Source organism: Papaver somniferum, chromosome 1, assembly GCF_003573695.1.
Source record: "Papaver somniferum cultivar HN1 chromosome 1, ASM357369v1, whole genome shotgun sequence".
Lineage (NCBI taxonomy): Eukaryota > Viridiplantae > Streptophyta > Magnoliopsida > Ranunculales > Papaveraceae > Papaver > Papaver somniferum.
Window position 1 is genome coordinate 227,021,514 of NC_039358.1, and position 17,593 is coordinate 227,039,106.

Consider the following 17,593-nt stretch of genomic DNA (forward strand, 5'->3'; position numbering starts at 1 on the left):
TGCTAGGTGTTGTATAAATAGTGGTCCAATTTATTCAGCCAGGATCCACAGTTAGAAAAAAGGATACACCATTTGAGAAATATAGGGTTTAGATGTTGTGAGCTGTGAGTATAATGGTGTTTTGGGCTGTGAATAGCACTACCGGTTTTGGAGTAACATAAAACATTTGTTTTTGTGTGCATTGTGGGCCGACCAACCAAGTGTCCATCATCAACAACAAAACTGCAATCCTTGGCATCTTTTTACTATTATTTTACTACTCCAAACTCTGCAGGCAAGATTTTTCTCTGTTATTATCACTTCATTAATTTTATTTTTTATTAATCAATTCAATTTTATTTGTCTCCCTCATTTTAATTTGTTGAAAAGTATCAATCAAGATTTCGGATTCACATACATTTTCTGATCCTTCAATTAGTTAATGTAGTTTAAGGTTACTCCATGCTACACTCATCTTCTTCTTCTAATTGCTCATTCTTAATCTCATTCTCATTCTCAATCGATCTCAACTAAAAAATCTAGGGTTTTGATTGAAGATGTCGGGGATAGATTTAGATGGACTTACGATTCCATTTGATGTAATGAAAGTTGTTAAAGAAGGAGAAGAAGTTGAGGAATTTGAACCAACAAGTGCAATTGTCTTCTTTGGATTGTGTATGGTTCTGGGAATTGCTTCAAGACATGTACTTCGTGGTACTAGAGTACCTTATACTGTTGCGCTGCTTGTCATTGGTGTTGGACTTGGATCTTTAGGTGAAAATTCTCTTCACTCTTCACTCTTCTTCTTTTTAATTGGATGTTAGGAAATTTAGGTTTTCTAAATTAAGTTTTGTGGACCTCATTAACTTTTGAAATCTGCTTTTGCTTTTTCAATTGAACTTTTTATTACTGAATTTTTGTTTTTTGTTTTTGTATTTTATAGTTTTTGTGTTTTACTTTAGTAGTCTATTGGGGGGATTAAGGATGTATTTGATAAGAGTGGAACGATTTTAGTTTAATTGTTCTTACTTCTTACACCTTGTTAACACTACTAGAGTGATTCAAGGGCTGAATTGTGTTAGTTGTGATGATGATCTATTAGATCGTTGTTTGAAAACGACTGTTATACTTGCCGTTGTAATAATTTGATGATCTAAACTAATTTGTATTGTGTGTGGCTTTAGGTGATAAAATTTAGAACTGAAGGCAATCTAATCCGCTAGTTACAACTGTGTTTTTTTTTTCTTCGTTTAAACTGAAAATGTCCACCTGTGTGTCGTGATGTTATGGCTGCTGTCTGTTTATGAGGAAAGAAATTGGTTGTTTAAATGAATTTTTTGGCAGTAATGGTGGGAACCGTTTTGGATGCAGATCGTCCATATGAAACAGTCTGTCGTCATGCTAACGTTCAATCAATCTCATTTACAGTTAGTTTAGAAGTTGGACGTGTTATGATATTTACAACTTATGCTAATGTTGCCAAATACTCATTTTATGTGCAGAATTTGGTACAGATCGTCGACTTGGGAAACTTGGGGCGGGTATTCGCCTATGTAAGTTTTACCTAAACTGTGATCTTTGGCATGATTTTTGTTACTGAACATTAACTTCTGGTCAGGTTTAATATCATCTCATATAAGATGGCTAACTCCATCTTAGTAGTTTAACAGAAAGGTTGGATAGTACGGTTATCTATCTCTACGTAGTATGTTTGCTAGTAGAGTTGATTTCGTCGGGTTATCTGACCTTCTGCAATTATATGGTCAACTTTTTGAGTTTCCATCTTTGCATAGAGATACTTGTCAGTATTCTCTTGTTCTTTTTCTCATATACTGAGACATTCAACTGTTTGTAAAGGATTTGCGATCACAATGCAATGAAATATTAGTATATATTTTCACTTAAAAATTTCTTGCGAGGTTAAATGGCTTTTGAAAACAGGGGCAAGTATTAATCCGGATCTTCTCTTGGCTATTTTTCTTCCCGCTCTTCTTTTCGAGAGCGCCTTTTTGATGGAAGTACACCAGATCAAGGTTTGGCTTCTAAATTTTTTTCACAATTTAAGGACTTGATTATCATTATCTTTGTAGTGTTTTGTGTTATTAGAAATTGGAAGCTGCAATTAACTATTCCAGATTAAACTTCATGCTTGTATGTTCTCCCAATACATGCCATTCATGTAAGCTGCATTTTGTTTGTGTATTGTAAAGAGGATCACCAAACCATTTTTTATTTCATGACCTCAACTTGGAAAGCTTGTCATATAGCGACCTTAACTGAATGACTAAAGTACTTGACTTGAAAAGGACTGAAGAAAAGGCAGATTCAAAATTTCTTAACTTCTTTGTACCAGCTACAGAAACTCTTGATTGATATTTTCACTTTATGTAGAGGCTCAAGATTAATGTGATCATGAACTAGATATATGAAAATGGTATAGGACAGACACATGTGATGTAGCACAAGTACATGAGTTACATTATAATAAACTGAGAAGAAGTAAGATGAGAATCAATAGTGGAAGAAAAGTTGGGTAGTGGAGGAACATAAAAATTTGAGGTGAAAGAATCACGTGAACAAGAAAATCTGAAGAGGGGTAATTTGTTTTTTTACTTTTTTTTTTAATTTGTAAGATCCCTCATAGTCGATTCATTCAAAGTATGAAGCACACTGCACACTTATAACAATATCGAGGACTTGCTCACAGCTAAAAAACACAGTATCTGCGCAAGGCCTATTAAAGTATACCTGGTTCAGTTTGATAGCATGAGGCCGAAGCCATTTCAAACTCTTATATCACACAAACCCAAGCAAAAATAAGTCTTATTTTTTTTTCTTTTTCTTTCTTTTCATCAGCTTTTCTCCATTGTTTTGATTTGAATTCACGAGTGCTCTTTTCCTCCATGAGTCCAACATAATAGCTGAAACATTAGGAAGATTTCCTTCCCATACGGTTGATCATAATAGTTATTACATGATTCACATCCTTAGGCGCTATCTTTTTCCTCTTACACTACTATTTAATCCCCTGCAGAGATGCATCGGTCAAATGCTTATTCTTGCTGGCCCTGGTGTTCTGATTTCGACCTTCTGTCTTGGAAGTGCAATGAAGGTAACTAAACTTTTGTCTTTGTTTTTGAAGAAAGAACAATCTGCAGGTCTAATAGATCTTCTCAACAAACATTTGTAGCTTGCTTTTCCATACAACTGGACTTGGAAAACATCCTTGTTGTTAGCAGGGCTTCTTAGTGCTACTGATCCTGTCGCTGTCGTGGCTTTGTTGAAAGAGCTGGGTGCAAGCAAAAAATTGAGTACAATAATTGAAGGAGAATCGTTGATGAATGATGGGTATTCATCTGCCCTTATAGGTGTTAGAAGTTCCAAATTTGTTTCTTAGCCGATTACTGTAATATGTGCTCTTTCTTTGGCTGCATGCTCATGGAATGTTATCTATATGGTACATTTGGATGACATAAGTATTTTTGAATTATCATGTTGGCTATAACAAAAAGTTCTTGTTTCCTTTTGCAGTACGGCGATTGTGGTTTATCAGTTGTTCTACCGTATGGTCCAGGGAGAAAGTTTCAGTTTTGGAGATATAGTCAAATTTCTGTCACAAGTTTCACTTGGAGCGTATGTGTTCTATCACCATTGTGATTAATTGGGTGTAAATGAAATGCTGGTTATGAGGCTCCTTCTTTTGTCCAGTATAGCTATTGGTCTTGCTTTTGGAGTGGCGTCTGTGTTGTGGCTGGGGTTCATCTTCAATGACACAGTCATAGAGATTTCACTGACTCTTGCAGTGAGCTACCTTGCTTACTTCACTGTAAGATTCTCTCAACATCATTTTGCAGTTTAAATCGATTTTCAGCATAAACTCCATTTATGTTCCTTAAAGCGATTCCATGAGTTTTTTCCTTCACAAATGGGTATAATCAATTTTAGGCTCTAAGATCTTTTTGAGGGGTTCGCGAACTACATAAATGTTACATTAATTGCTGTAGTTATGTTTTTTATAACGTGCATTGTGTTTTTTATGCTAGGCTCAAGATGGCGCTGGCGTGTCAGGTGTTTTGACAGTGATGACTTTGGGAATGTAAGTTGAATATGCCACTGAAGTCACAATTTCAGATAATCAATTGTATTAATCAAACATTGTGGAAATGTTCTTATGGAGTGAAAATCTTGACAGGTTTTATTCTGCAGTTGCTAGGACTGCTTTTAAGGGTGAAAGCCAACATAGCTTGCATCATTTTTGGTACGCTTCTTATATTTTGTAAGCCTATAAGGTATTGTTTCAATTGTTTAGAGCCATTTACCGATTGAGCATATTGAAGAAAAACAGTTTTTCCAAGTACATGGATAAATGTGAAACAAACTTTTGGAACCATATAACATCGAATTGTTTGGACCGTTGCCTTTTTAAAATGTGACCTTTTGTAATCGAGCCTAGAACTTTTACCTTGATGTACATCGATTTGTTAAGACACAAAAAATCCTGCAATCCGTATGGCAAAGGCTGTTTCTTAGAACTCTATTAGAGTGACTCTGGAACACCCCATACGTGTCTTGACATTAACTTGCAGCTTCTTCTTGATTTTGAATTGTCTTACTATTATCTGAATATATATGAAATCTATCCGCAAAAAGAGTTCAGAAAGGAAATCTATATTCGTAAAAGCCGTAGGTCTCTCATTGCTGATACATGTCGTCTGAAGAGAGACCGTACTGAAAGGAGACCGGACCTCACAAAGGTTGTGTCCATTGAGAAATTTACTGAGCATGAGCTGTAGTTTTTATGTCAATTGTAAACAAATATACTGCATTGAACTAGATGTATCATTGCAATGCTGTGAAGTCTCTGTATTCTGTTTCTTCGAAAGCATAATTCCAAAATGATCTGATTATTGTTTTACCTGTTAAGCTTGTTTGCAACAAATGGTTTCACTGAAATTGTTTTTATGACATGAACTTTTACATCTTTGAAAGTGTTTTTTTCTTTCAGGGAAATGGTTTCATACATTGCTAACACCCTCATTTTCATCTTAAGGTGCGAACTTGTTTTTGTATTCAGTTCTTGTGATCATGTCCCTAAGTAGTTAATGTATCTTTATGACACTAGTACATAATTACCTTTCGTATAATCGCGCTCCTATGATTTTACTGTTGGCTAAAGTAACATGCTCGTTTATCTGTCAAATGTCCTGAATTCATTGCCGCTATTATATCGTTTATGGAAAACTATGTAGGTATGATAATGTGTTGTCATTTTCTCCATGTTAATAATGAAGAATCATGCGTTATCGACCTTTCTTCCACTTTGGTTTTAGGGTGGGGGATTGTCTTATTTTTTTGGTATTGTGTCCTTTTTATTTATCTTTTAGCATGTCAGCGCAACATTTGGTGTTACTGTTGTTCAATATGACAGTCCTGCGAAACTACATCAAGTAATTAACACTTAATTTTATTGTGGGTTTCACGATGCTTTGATTTCAAACTATTTCATCACTTATTTTGTCCTCTTCAACCAATAAGTTAGTGACTCCTTTATAAGCAGAAAGGCTTAGAGCTTGTTTTCTTTGATGAGCATACACATGATCTCTAACATAATATGTATTATACATCCATTGTTCTAGTCTCAACAGTTAGAATATGTAGAAGATTATCATTATTAGAATATTAATTTCAGCAGCAAATGGTTGTGCACTCAAATTTAAGGAGTATGTTTTAATATGTTAGACCATGTTCGTGCGGTTATCATCTGTTGCCTACTATAATAGTTGGGAGCTCTTTGATAAAGACACGCACTGTAATTCTTAGTTGTAATGCGAACTTGCTTTTCCTAGTTAAGTATTAAGTATGCTTATCTACGCTTCCTTGTGTTTGCAGTGGGGTGGTTATAGCTGAATCAGTTCTACACAGTGACAATTATTTCTTTAAGCATGGTAAAGCACCTTCAACCTCTGTGCATTGTATCCACATTATTTCATTTTTGATTGGACAACTAAATAACAATTTATCTCAAGAATCAAGATGTCTTACTTTCTAGGTTCGAGTAGGTTTGGCTACACTTATTTCGTTCTGTACATTATTATGCAATTTTCCTGAAAAGCTGAGTTTGGAAAAACTTGATGAACTTTGTGTTCTAGAGTGTTCAAGAAACGAAATAGTCGAATAGAAAAAAGCTTAGGTCAAAAATATTAAACTTGTGCATCAGCAATAATTCATTATATTACTAGGGTCATGGTCTAAAACTTCGCAACTTCTCATAATGCTCAGAGGGTATGTTTATAATGTTTGCATGTCTATATCGATTTTAACTTTTAAGGATGAACCTGACTAAGCAATCTGTCTAATTATTTTGTTACTGAGTGAGGAATGCTGAGATGTATAGTATTTCCTCATGTGCCATAAAAAGAATTGTAACTCCTTGGCATGTATAGTAACTCCTCAAGTGTCTTCGGCAAGGAGTGAGAAACACTTGTAACTTTCGTGACTCCTGGACCCGTTGTTATGGCAGTGGCTTTTCTTTTAAGTTATTTGAACTGTATCCCTCTAAATGAGGAATTCAATTCACATAAGTTGCAACAGTCTATTGCTGTCCATTCTCAAATTGCTTCAAGTGTTCGCTTTCATTCATCAACCCTCATATTGAAGTCTCATGAGTGATTAATCGCAGGAGAGACACTATGTTTGCTTTTGTCTGATCATTGTAGGCCACTAAGGTCTCCATGGTCAAGCAAAGTCTCCAAGTAACTTTGTCTAACTTTGAGTAAGTAGTGATACATGACATTTCTTTCCCAGTCTTGATGTGGGTGTGTGGATCCGATCATAGTGCAACCTGTGTCCTATGTGGTTAGTCATTTAAACATAATCGGTCATAGATACTTCCATTACATGCAGTTATTTCTTTTTTCTTAAATTCAAGTCCACTGTATAACCGATTGTATCTAAAATGACTAAATACATTAGACAAATGTTATACTATGTCGTGCTCTCATGGAACACGGACCCACATCAAAAGTTTCTTCAGTGCTTTGTTATGCTGATTGTTTTGTTTGTTTCAGAAACATCATGGGGTTACCTCATTCTTCTCTATGTCTTCGTTCAAGTGTCCCGCGTAATAGTTGTTGGGACCTTGTATCCATTTCTACGCTATTTTGGGTATGGTCTGGAATGGAAAGAAGCAATTATTCTTGTTTGGTCAGGCTTAAGGGGTGCTGTGGCGTTGTCCTTGTCACTGTCAGTGAAGGCAAGTTATTGTCATTCTTGTTGATCAACTTTCCGTAAATTTCTCAATAGTATTCTCATAAATTGTGCGAAGTACAGATACCCAATAACTGTGGAACTACACCAACTGAGCCTCACTGTAGGTTCTACATGTCCCAAACAAACTTTAAATACCTGTCACTCCAAAACCAACCGACAAAATAATGGGTATAAAAATAAATTGCTCACATACCAAGTCTAAGTGCAGAAATTGAAATATTAAGCAAGAAATGAGAGAATTGAAGGAGAACAGGGAGCATTCCTTTATATGATTTAGTACATCCTTGTTTCTTTTTTATATATAATTAATTATATTCGGGTTCTCTGCCACTGTATCTTTTTGCTTTTATATTCCTATTTTACTCATTGATAAACTCAAAATTACCACATCAGTTTACAGTACGCGTACTCTAATTTTTCGAACAGTTTTTCAGTGTTACGCACCAATTCACTTTATACAATCCGTTTTTGTAATGATTTCAGCGTGCCAGCGACAGTTCAGCCTTGCGAAATCGTGAAACAGGAGCCTGGTATATCATTTCAGTACATGTTTTTTATTTTATGGTCTGCCTTATTCTTTCTGTAGCGAGTTACTGGATACTTCTAAGTATTCCTTCCATACGGTAATTAAAACATTTTATTTGTACAGTTTTTATTTTTTACCGGTGGGATTGTTTTCTTGACACTCATCGTAAATGGATCAACAACACAGTTTGTTTTACACTTTCTGGGTATGGATAAGCTATCAGCTGCAAAGGTGATATTACTTTTAGTTTTGTCTTATTCCTAGAATTTTATACATGGAAATGTATCTGAATTATAATGACACTTGGCCTTTGACATTGTAGCTACTCTTATCCGTGTTTCGTCTGATTTTCATTTTTCAACTATCTGCTTGTGATATCAGAGACGCATATTAGATTATACAAGATATGAAATGATGAATAAGGCACATGAAGCATTTAGTGATCTTGGAGATGATGAAGAACTAGGACCTGCTGAATGGTCCACAGTGAAAAAATACCTTGCTTGCTTGAATAACCTGGAAGAAGACCAGGTGCACCCTCACTCCGTATCCAGACATGAGAGTAGCGTCCATGCTATGAATTTAAAAGATACACGAGTTCGCCTCTTAAATGGTCAGTGCATAATTTTGGGCCTCTCGTTTTCTTTATTCTGTCTTCACTCTGAAACCTCAGCTACCGCGTTTTGTTCACCAAGAATTCCATAAATTTTCTTCCTGTAAGTATGATTGATTAGCTGAAACTCCAGAATGAAACTACTTTTGCTGTCTAGATCTCCTGATGCACCATGGTACATTTGATTAAATACTGACTTGAGTCTGATTGACGAATAAGCTAATTAAAAGCCAGAATTTAAGGAATCTTTATCAGTCTTGCTGGGGTTTTCTCCGTCCCTTTCTCATTTCTTAGGATTTCTAATCTTAATTAAGATCATAGTGACCGTACAAATAATTGTCAGAGTAAGATTCCAAGTTCTCTTAAGGAGACTACATCATGTGAAACCAGCCATAGCTATTGAAACTACTCACAGCTGGCAATGTGCCTCATGTTTCTTGATTTGGTTAACACTATTGTCATCTTTTAGTTCATTAGTTAACTTAAAAAGCGATCACTATCTCATACTTGATTTCACGAACTCTCCTCTTTGTGTTCCATTTCAATCCCTCTCTATCCACTATTTCTGAATTTACTAATTCAAATCTCGTTGCATATGTCTTCTCGCTGCACATATTAAATCCTGGATATTTATATTCTATGTCACAATAGTTCTCTGATTTAACCACATACAACTGCTGGCTATATAAAATTATTATTATTACTTGTAAATAAATACACTCTACTTCCTTAATAAAGCTATTTATGAATATCATTTATGGTGCCAGGAGTCCAAGCTGCTTATTGGGGGATGCTAGATGAGGGAAGGATAGCCCAGAATACTGCAACCATTTTGATCGAATCAGTTGATGAGGCAATTGATTTAGTCAGTGATGACTCTCTCTGTGACTGGAAAGGCCTAAAATCTCATGTTCATTTTCCAAGTTATTATAGATTGCTCCAGATGAGCATCTGTCCGCGGAAGCTGGTGACTTATTTCACTGTGGAGCGATTAGAATTTGCATGTTACATATGCGCTGCATTCCTGCGTGCTCATAGGATTGCAAGGAGGCAACTTCACGAATTTATTGGTAGCCTATTTTCAACGTTCAGATTTACAATGTAGTCTGGATTGTACCTTAAGTTAGTGCTTTCTTTTAATTCTAACCTCCTTTTTTTTTAGGTGAAAGTGAAATTGCTTCTCTTGTAATTAATGAAAGTGAATCTGAAGGAGAGGAAGCAAGATGTTTTTTGGAAGAGGTCCGCGTTACTTTCCCTCAGGTTTGTAATTTATAATACTCTGAATTGGCTTTCTGATTTTGATCCACACTGACTTTTTACTACAAATCTTTAGGTGTGCTTCAGTAGTTCTTTTTTATCATGATGTTTTAGTTTTCAAACTCTTCTCGCTAATGTTTGGAACTTCTCGTAGGTTTTGCATGTTGTAAAAACAAGACAAGTAACATATGCGGTGCTAAAACATTTGAGCGAGTATGTTCAAAATCTCGAAAAAGTTGGGATATTAGAAGAGAAAGAGATGATTCATCTTCACGATTCGGTGCAGGTGAGAGGGTTTCAGTTACTCTACTACGAATATACATTTTTTTTTTTATTTCAATTTATACTCAAAATTTTGATATTCTTTTGCATGCCAGACTGACTTAAAGAAAGTTCTAAGGAACCCTCCTTTAGCAAAGATGCCAAAGATAAGTGATATGTTGAGAGTCCATCCTTTGCTGACAGCACTACCTTCTATTGCACGTGCGCATATTGAGGACTCCACGAAAGAAGTAACAAAATTACGTGGAGTAACACTCTGTAAAGAGGGAAACAAACCAAATGGTATATGGCTTGTTGCAAATGGAATTGTGAAGGTAAATGAATTTCAAGTTATTAGAATTTGGCTTCTCTCTGATTTTGCTAGTGACCATTTCAACTTTGACTAAACCGAATATATAATCTTTGTTCTGCAGTGGGGAAGTAAGAATTTCAGAAATAAGCATTCTTTACATCCGTCATTCTCACATGGAAGTACTTTAGGACTATATGAAGTACTAAATGGAAAGCCCTACATCTGCGACCTGATCACAGATTCTGTTGTACACTGTTTCTTTGTTGAAAGTGATAAGATACTTTCTTTGCTCCGATCAGATCCTGCTGTGGAAGGTATCTTGTGGAAGGTAACTTATGATAGATAATATAAAAGATTAATGAGCACATAGTAATAAAATGTTGGGCTGTAGACTAATGTCACATAAAATATATTATAAGGTGTTCAATCTGTTGACAAGAGGTAGCTTCTCAAATAATCTCAACTGGGCATTTGTACAATCCAAATGTCAATTTGCATTTGCCAGTTGATAGAGATGGGAAAACATACGTTAGTTCTTACTATTTCTCTTACTTCTGCAGGAAAGTACCATAGCCATTGCGAAAATCCTTCTTCCCCAAATATTTGAGAAAATGGCTATGCAAGAATTGAGATCCATTGTTGCAGAACGGTCGGAAATGAACATATTCTTAAGAGGAGAAACTATTGAAATACCCCCTCATTCCATTGGGTTTTTATTTGAAGGATTTGTAAGAACCCTAACTGATCCAGAGGAATTGGTTACATCTCCAGGAGTATTGTTACCCTCATATGGAGATTTAAGCTTTCTCAATTTGGAAACATAAGGTAAGCAAATATCTCATCCGAAAATATATGCTTATGTTTTTGTTGGAGCATTAGTAGTTCTGTGAAGCCACCGTATTTATGGGTCTATGTAAACAAAAATAATAGGAACCTAATTTACTACTTACAGCTGAAGCACAAACTTAAATTTCAACCACACATCATGTTAATATATGACCAAACTAACTCATCCATACAATTTAGTTTATCCTGTAGACCAAGATTCATGAGATGCCTCATATACTGACATTAATAACATCACCTACACTGCATACTTCAGAATATAAAACGCGCTCTATAATGCTGTAAATGAGCTAAGTTGTTAAAAATTAGTATTCACCTAATCTGGAGTAACACACAGTATAGTTTATGCTGTAAATGACATGACATGTGAGACCTGGACCCTGGTTTTGCTTAGGGGTTGTCCTCATAAGAGTTCTGCAAACAGCTTTTTGCTTGTTGGACCCCAGGTTGAATGTAATGAATAAGAAATTCTATAAAATCGAACCCCACATCTGCTTGTTCGATACCTGAAACTAAAATGATCTACAACTATTATTAAAACTGGTTTTTTTTATGCAACGTTCTTCTATCCATCATTAGAGCACTTGGACGGAGGAACAATTCTTCATCTAGTTTCAAATTAGGTCAAGTTGTATACTCAGATTTCTAAACAAAGTATACATTGCATATGCATAGAGAGATTAGACAAGACATGGTATATACTGGGTTTAAGGCAACTGTTTCATGCATGCAATTGTGACTAGAGAGTCTAAGATGGTAGATGGAGTTGAAAGTCATTGGATCAGGCGAGGATCAAGCTACACAGCTGTACAGGTTAAAACCTAATCAAGAACAGTATCGCGGAGTAAATTATTACTTTAGAAACAATCTAGTATACAATACTTAAGCGACTGTTATGCTATGAGTCACCTATTCCAGAATTAAGTGAAATATGCAATTTGATTTCTCATGATGGCAATCAATTTTTGTTTCACATATCTGGTTCATTACCGTGTTAAAAATGAAACATCAAAACCACTTTTGGGCATATATAGTCTGCCTATTTCTTCATGATAAAACCATTCAGTTGACTTCATTTGGTTTACACATCCTTGTGACGCTAGAATAATTGTATATGGATATTGGGTTGAGTACAGGTGCCAAAGCAGCAAGTTTTTGTCATCAAGGGACCTCATATGAAGTTGACACAAGAGCTAGGATAATTATATTTGACATGGCAGCTGTTGAGGCCGACACACAACTACAAAGAAGAACATCTTCACGGATCTCTGCTGCAGCTGAACCATCTAGAGGCCTAAATAGAGAGCATGGTGGCCTAATGAGTTGGCCTGAGCACATGTACAAACGCCAACAAAGTCAAAATGAGGTAACCTACAACACTTATAGTAAATGTAGATGATCGTCTCTTGTGGTTGTATTTTTTGTTACTATTCTTACAACTTCACTCAGTAAAGTGTATATAGTGGTTTTAAAGGGCCATCCACGGCAAAGATAACCCTGTCCCTGAAACAACCAACTCCATTTCCATTGATTTGTACAATGGTGCAATATCTTAGTCCGTGATTTTCAATCACCAAATGAGGGGATTAGTTTACATGCTTTGGATTGGGTTATTTTCTGGTGAGGATGGTCCGCAGGGACGAGAATATACACACACACAGAGACACAGACACACATACACAGACACAAAAGTACTACCCGAAATTCCACCCACTCAAAGATACCCATCCTTGGATCATCTCTATATGGCCACACAAGCCATTGTGTAAAAGTTGATCCACGACTTTGCTATATTAATTCTTTGCAATTGTAGCTCAGTTTATCCCTCTACTCTTTTGTACTAACTGTTTCTTATCTCATCTCATCTGAATCAGAAGCTAGGTAGCAGCTATATAAATTCTAAAAGCTTCAAGGTTTCTAGAAGTTTTAAGACTTCTCAGAGGAAGGAACAGCATAGCCAATCATATCCAAGGGTTCCATCAGGGAAAAAGGAGAGGTCACTTGTGGCTGTTCAATCAGAAGGGTCTAACAATGTGAGAAAGACTAGCTTTAAAGTAAAAGATTTCACAAGACCGGATCACATTCCCGGTAGAAACAGAAATGAGAGTGGAAGAGATGATAACTCAAGTGACGAATCTGGCAAAGAAGAGGAACTCATTGTAAGAATTGATTCCCCAAGTAGTCTTTCATTTCAACATCCTTGAGTCGCTCGACTGTATCTTTGATCATTTTCGTGTAGATGGTTAAGATACGTCGTAGTGTTGGTAAGTTCGTTATGTGTGCAGTGTTTTATTGATTAAGAAATAAAACAAAGAACTCATAAGAGACTTTCTTTTCCAGAAGGTGAAGTGTAAATTTTCTTACTGTAGCATATGTATGTGAAACAGTGAGAGTTCTGTAAGGGTATTTTAGAAAGTGAACTAGAAAGGGAGTATTTGTCCATGTGGTAGAAGAGTCATAATGTACAATTTGGTATATTACTGGTTTATTCTCATAACGTCAACACATGTTCGCAGGAGTAAATTGTTTAGTTTTGAAAGTCTAGTACATCATTTGTTTTTTCTTCTTTATGCTAGTGCTAAACTGCTAATGCACATAATGTAAGACTGATCACGTACGTCCACAGTCGGTAATTTTTTTTTTCTTCTTTTTTAAACGGAGTAGCTTGCAAAGCAACTACCCTATACCAGCAAGAAAATATTCATCCGCGTTACTCTTTTTTTTCCCCAAGCAAGAAAATATTCATTGAGAAAGAAACTTCAGTGCTTACGTGGTTTACGTCTTCCAGTAAATTGCACACAAATATTACATGGTTTCGTCCGCGTTACTCTTTTCGTGCCAAAATTTGTAATTGCAAGTAGTTTGTCATGTCGGCAAGATATATTTACGTCCCTTTGGCTTTACTTACACAAAGCCCTTGCCAACATTAGTTTTTTCTTTATATACTGAAGTACTTGAATAGAGTTTCAGAAATTCTATCACTTCCTTGAAATCATATCACTAGAGTTTTGTAGTTGCAGTAAATCCTACAATCACACCCTTAGCAAAATCTATAGAACAATCTAAGTAATCATCATAAGAATCATAAGAACTTTCATTAAAATCTTCAACTTAGATACAAAGTTATGAGAAAACCCTAACTTGTCAAGAAAATAATCTTTCCCTCTCCTAAATATCTTGTCTAAGCTCTCCTAAAAGATCCCTCTCTCAATACAAGGTCGCTCGGCTCCTTATATAGGAGTTTACATAGTGGATGACAACTAATAAAGCCCCTAATTTCGGATTTGACGTGCGTCAATGTCGCGTAGACTTTATAATTGACACACAGTTTGTTTACTATTGCACGACTCTTCACACTTTACTCGTGATTTAGATGACATCAGCTGATGCGTCATTCTAGATGTGTTATACGCTTTTATGTTCGCTTACTACCCATGGAGTTATCTCGCATAAATAATAGGTGTGCGGTATTTTGTACCCACATTTTGCCACTTCTCATATCGCTCTTTTGGTAAAGAGAGCGGTACAACAAACCCTAATTCATTTTGCCGCACCCGTTCATCCTTTCGTATTCTATATGCCGACAAACTCCCGTGATTTCGGCATGACAACTTACACGTTCCTTTTCATCCACTTGTTATCTGACTCGCCTCTAGGAACCGCCTCTTCATATCTGTTCATTTTTAATCAACGCATTGATGGAGGAAATCTCTTGGGAATCAGGAGTAAATCTCTTATTTACTGTCAATCTTCTTCTTCTCTCTTCTTTTTACTTCCTTTTCTTTCTCAGCAACTTTCATCTTCTTCTGCTGCATTTCTTCTGTTTTCGACTTTGATCTGATCGCCATTTTTTACTTCGCCTTCCTTTTCTTCGTTCTCGCACTCTATTTCTCATCATCAATATCTTGATCATTCTGATCTTGATTGACTTGATCATCTTCATTAATTTTTCATTATCTTACATTCCCATTCTGAGAATGCCTCTTAAAGCTGGTTGGAAGAATGATAGAGAATTCAAAAGATTAAGGCCAAATTTGGTCAGAGAGGCTTCTCACTATCCATCCCTCCTGGATCAGAACCTTCTTCTGTGCTTGGTCCTGAATGCTTGATCAATGGAACAATCAGAAGATCATTATTTCAGTGGGACAACTTCTTGTTGGTCTTCCTGTTCCCCTCTATAATCCTCAAACACCTCTGTTATATGAGATTTTGTCCGATGGGAGATTTTCGCGCGGCATATTCCAGTTGAGTGGTGACTGTATCAGGATAGTTATGGGATACGCTCGTCGTGCAGCAGGATTATAATATATTTATCCAGTAGAAGTAAGAAAACCAGAATACGCCCATAAGGAGATCAACCCTGCAGATTACACAGTTGAGAATTTCTTCAATAACTATGACGTTGCCATTATGAAGAATGAATCATTTCGATGGGGCATTCTCTTGACAAGAAAGGACGGTATCGCGGAAGATGAAAGAATCATGCAGGATGTCGATTTTCATGACTCTACTAATAATTCCGCTCGTAAATCAAAAGATACTCGTTGGGTGGAGTATCCTATTGTTTTGGCGGGTCCCTACATAACTGGCAGAAGCGAAGATGGTTCAACTCTTCCCCTTCCTGCGGGCTTTCCCGCTTATAATCCTTGGGAGTTTAAATGGCCCGAGGAAGCCGATGTAGTGTGTTATCTTTGACTTTGTTTATCTATTTACCTCCTTCCTTTTGTCTTTTGTTTCTCTTATCATTATTTGGGTTTCAGATTGCCAAGCAGACAAAGAAGGATAAAAATTTGCCTCATGCATCACCTTCGCACGATAATGAAGTAGGAAATACTCTTTGTTTAATTTTCACAATATTGTTGCCTCTGTTTCTTATCTCTCATTATTCACGTAGGTGGTAGCTGGAGGCGCTAAGGGTAAGAATAAAATTAGCTCCAAGAAGACCACTTCTAAATCTTCTTCCAGGAAGCGAAAGGGTCCTTCTCCCTCTCCTTCTTATTCTGAAGATGATACTCTTATTCTCCCTGATAACCCCGAGTCCGAGTCCTCTATGGGACAATTGTCAAGTGTTTTCTCCGACACATTATGCGGCATTGGTAATACCTCACTGGGTAATGCTTGTGAAGAGGTGGTTAAGATTTGTGACGCCCCTTCTTTGAGTCACGAATCTCTTCGGGGAGTTGCCTCTGCATTGAGTCAAAATTTTCAATTTGCATTTGTATCTTTGGTCAATTTTCTTCCTGTGCGTCATTCTTCGCTACTAATTTAATATTAGTCTATATCTTGTATTGATTCTTTCTCTTTTCTTTTATTAATGCAGTACGCCCGCTTGTCTCATGCTGTCATTTCTGATCTTCAAAGGAGGATTCACACTCTTGAAGCAGAAAATACTAAGCTCAAGAGCGATTACTCTTCTAGCTCCATCCATGTGTAAGAACTCCGCAATAGAAATGAACAATTAGTAGGTATGTACCGTTTCCTCCTTTTTTATTCTTTTTCATTTTCGTTCTTCTTTTAGTTGTCCGTTCTTGCAAAAATTTACAACTTAACTGACGAGGCCATTCACTATCCCGTTGATGATGAGATCCTTCTAAAACATCTAAATTCTTCTTTAAATAACATTGTTGATATTGACTTAGAAGCTCTTAACCCAGTGGAATTGAAGTCTAAATATGAAATGCTTAAAACTGAACATAGGAGCATGTTATCCACTTGCAATACCTTTAGGCGTCGTTATCGTGAAGCTAAAGGATTGATTAAAGCTTTGGAAGCGAGAAATAAAGATCTTGTAATTGAGAAGGATAATATCTCTCTCAATGGTGTGAAGGTTTTAAAGGAGTTTCATGAAGTTAATCTCCAAGTTCAAGTGGAAACAGATCGGGATTTAAGCGAAAAGAACGCGCTGATAGAGCGAGATAATATGATTCGCTCTCGATTTTTTATAGAAAATGAGGTTGAGTTTGAATGGGATGCTAGGGTTAATCCTGTGGTTAGGATAATATATAACACTTGTGTCAATCTATCATATGGGGGCGATTAACACCTCTTTATATGCTTGCATTCCCATTCTTGCCTCTGTTAGTCTCCACAAGATGATTTAGTTATGCAAATGTTACGTAGTACTATGTATAAATCTTTATTTATTCATGGGAATTGATATATGTAAAGTTACCATGTATGCGTGTATCTTCCTTGTGGGGTATATCATTATGCGGTAATCTATCAATTATTTATTCACATACTTCGTTTATACAACTCAATAATTTAATATCATGTCTGAATTACCTTTTCTTTACCTTGTTTTTGTTTTCTTCCTCAGCTATATTCTGTTTTATTATTTTGCATCTATACATCCTCTTATTTTCCTTGTGAGAAATACCCCTTGTCTTTTCATTGTACGATTATATCCATTCGTTATTTGCTCTCTCATTACCTCCTGAAAAACAATATTAGTTTCAATTTTTATTTTTTTCATGAGGTCTTATTTGGCCTTCCTAATTAAAGGTATTATTTTGTCTAAGATATGATT

At 36.1% G+C, this 17,593-nt stretch overlaps 1 pseudogene; it reads left to right on the forward strand.

Annotated features, from left to right (window-relative positions):
• The first annotated feature begins 258 nt into the window (after nt 1-258).
• On the forward strand, nt 259-13,594 carry LOC113317890 (annotated as a pseudogene).
• Nucleotides 13,595-17,593: the final 3,999 nt, after the last annotated feature.